Source organism: Rhinopithecus roxellana, chromosome 5 (assembly GCF_007565055.1).
Source record: "Rhinopithecus roxellana isolate Shanxi Qingling chromosome 5, ASM756505v1, whole genome shotgun sequence".
In the NCBI taxonomy this organism is placed as follows: Eukaryota; Metazoa; Chordata; class Mammalia; order Primates; family Cercopithecidae; genus Rhinopithecus; species Rhinopithecus roxellana.
In genome coordinates this window covers 134932634-134936199 of record NC_044553.1, presented here as the reverse complement: position 1 = coordinate 134936199, position 3566 = coordinate 134932634, and positions in this window count along the sequence as shown.

Sequence of the window (3566 nt, the reverse complement as noted above, 5' to 3'; positions counted from 1 at the left end):
AAAAAATGTCTCTTCCTTCCTAGGCCTAACTCTGCTGGTGCTTTTGTCCTCCAGCCTCCCTATGCAGTAAGACCAGCCAAGCCCACATGTCCACTGGGAGCCCTGAAACCAGGTCTGGTGTTCTGTCTTACCTGAACAGGTTCCCAGAACCCACACCAGGTCTGTGAATCAGTCTCTGAGAATCTGATTGATTTAAAACCACTTGGTTGCTTCCATTGCACTACCTGGGTTGCAATCCACTCACTGATTTAGTAAAAAGAAAATTTAGCAGCCCGGCGCGGTGGCTCATGCCCGTAATCCCAGCACTTTGGGAGGCTGAGGTGGGCAGATCACCTGAGGTCGGGAGTTCCAGACCAGCCTGACCGACATGAAGAAACCCCGTCTCTACTAAAAACACAAAATTAGCCGGGCATGCTGGTGCATGCCTGTAATCCCAGCTACTTGGAAGCTGAGGCAGGAGAATCACTTGAACCTGGGAGGTGGAGGTTGTGGTGAGCCGAGATCGCGCCATTGCACTCCAGCCTGGGCAACAAGAGCGAAACTCCATCTCAAAAAAACAAAGGAAAAAAGAAAACTCAGCTAGGGATTAGGAACATCATTTGTCCTCTTGGCCTGTTCGGTTGGTGACTATAGGTAAGTTACTTAACCGCTCTGTATTTCAGTTCACATTGCTTGGTGAAATAGAAATTAAAGTTAATAATCACTTCTACTTGTGAAGAATTTTCAGATCTGAAATTGCTTTGTTTGGGCTTTGGCAAGAAAAGGGTGCTAAGAATTCCAGAGAATTACTGGTAGGAGTTGGGAGCAGATAGTTACCCCAGCCAGGCTAGACAGTTGGGCCCATTGGCTGGGAAGTATTTGAAAGCCCTAAGCTTTGAGGTATATCCCCAAAAACCCCTTCCTGGCAGGGAGGGTTCCTCCTAGTTGCCTCAGTCAGTTAGCATCTGCACGGCACTTCTGTTAGGTTTACACAGTACTTCCACCTCAGCTAGCAAAGACAGTAGCACTGCGTGGTGGCAGTTTAGATGGTGTTCAGATTCTACCTTTACATCTGAGGAAACAGAAATCCCAGAGATAGAATTTGAGAATCTCCTTTGGTTTATTTCTTACTACCCCAAATTTCTCACAAGCCTTTCCAGGATCAGGCGAGGCAGGTTTTCTTGGAAGGCAGATGCTGGTGGTGGGGGCCTGGGCTTGGGGAGCTCAGAGGCAGCTTTTTACTGGAGACCAAGAAGGGTAATGGCCAGTGAGGAGGCTGCTGCTTTTTTTGTTTTGTTTTGCTCTCCAGTTCCTGCCCTGCTGTAGCTACTAACTAGAGGAATGTTCTGGTGGTTTTGTTTTTCCTTTTTAAAATTGACTTGTGATAGTTGTACATATTCTGGGGCTGCATGTGATATTTTGATATATGCATACAAAGTGTAATGACCAGTCAGGATATTTAAGGACGTTTATCACCTCAAGCATTTATCTTTTCCTTGTGCTGGGAACATTCCAATTCTTCTAGCTATTTTGAAATATACAATAAATTGTTAACTATAGTCTCCCTACTGTACTATCAAATACTAGAACTTAGTCCTTCTCACCATATTTTTGTACCACCCACCTGCTCTTCATTCTCCTCCCCTGCCTTTCCCAGCCTCTGGTAACCCCATTCTGCCCTCTGTTGGAGGGCTGTGTTTTGATTGGCTGCGTAATGCACAGTGTGGCTTCTCTTCTCCCAGAAGTGGGAGGAGCCACCTCTGGGTTCCACCAGGGGGAGCTGCCCTGCAGCCCTGGGCTCCCATTACTCTGGTCCATGGTCCATCCCCTCTCCTCTCTCTCCTGAGCAAATGTGCTAGACAAGACTGTTCCAGGTATGGGCTAGCCAGACAGCGGCATGGTGGCGAGGATGCAGATCTGCTGGAAGCAAGAAAATGTGGACTTCATGGGTTGTGGATGGAACTCTGCACTTTGTTCCATCCCCAGTCAGTTCCTATGACCTTAAGGCCTGAAGTCTCAGCTTGCTGTGGTGAGGACAGCAGAGCCTACACTTAAAATTCTTGGAGGTTTTGTGCTTCCAACAACCAAGTCCTTTCAGGCTCAGGGTTGGAAACAGTTTGTGTATCTGTGTGCACATTGTCATTTGGGCTGGGCTCAGGTGACCCGCCAGCTGACCTGACATGGCCTCTCCTCATCTTCTGCCAGGTCTCAACAGCTGGTCCCCTCACCCCACTGGCAGACACTAAGGGTTACAGGCAGCTTGCTTCTGGGCCATTCTGCTTGGTTCTTGGTATGACCACTTCCTGTCACTACTTCCACGGTAGTGGTCCAAATGCTAGCTCCTGGCAAATGGGGCAGTAGAGCTTCAACCCCTTCATTGTCAGGCCTCTGAGAAGGGCCACCTGAACCCAAAGGTCTAACCCAGTTAGTCATGTGCCTAAATTAGGCAGGTGCATGCTGTGAGCCTGAGGAATGGGACAGCAGGAAATGAGGTAACCCCTTCTACCCCCAAGCAGGTTGGGTTCTGATCCTCCAGGAGTCTGCAATGACATTTCCTTCTGCTTTCTAAGAAAATGGCCAGTGTCCACAAAGAGTCTACCTGACTCATTACGTAGATTCTCACCCCAGCACTTACTTACCCAGCCCCTCGTTTGTATAAGAGCAGGCCAGGGGCCCCACTATGTATGAACCTGTCTTGTTGAAGCCTATGAGGCCCTTTATTTGGTATCATATTAGCTGGACTTAAATATGAAAATTACAGCACTGCCTCTATGAAAGGGTGTGCAATGCAAGGTATTCACAAATTCTCGCTACTTTGAAGTGCTTTTTTGGGTAATGTTTTAGCTGGATTTAAAGGAGCCTGTAACACAACTGCCTGTATTTACTGGTGTACAGTCCCAGATGTCTATGGATTCCAGCAGGTCACCTCTCCTTTTTCTAATACCATGCCTCCTTCTCCCCCTGGTCACGACCACACCACTGAAAATAAGGAGGTCTTGTGGTGTGAAGCTACACTTCTAGCCACGATTTTGTGGGGACTGGCTGGGATGAAAAGTAAGAAATACACTTTCCTCTCTCACAGGTTGGGTTTTACTCTTAAGCTGAATGAAAGGAGAACAGAGACAAGGGCAGGAAGGGTTATGGGTGAAATATGCTGTGAAATCTAAAAGATATTTTCTGTGCGAGTCTGGTTTCCACTGTTAGGGCTTGTCTGAAGGTGTGGGAAGAGGTCCAGAGCTGGAGGGACAACAGAGAGGAAGAACAGGGGTTGGTGGATGGGACCCGTAAGTGTTTTCCACACCATGGGTCTGGATGTCAATAGTGATGAGAAGGTTGCTATGGTTTCCTGAGCTATACTCATTTCCCAGGAGAACACGCCCCATTTCTCCTTTGCTCCTGATGGACTGCTGTGGACTGAGACCAGAAGAGCAGGGTCCCGGAATACATCCTGGGAGCTGACTTGAGCCTCTGGAGGCCAGGCCCACTGTGTGAAGAGAAGGGGAAAGCACTGCTCACAGATCAGGGTTAACAAGGCCTGAGTGGTTTCAGCAGGCTGAGAAGGTCTGGGACCCAGAAGTTTCATCACA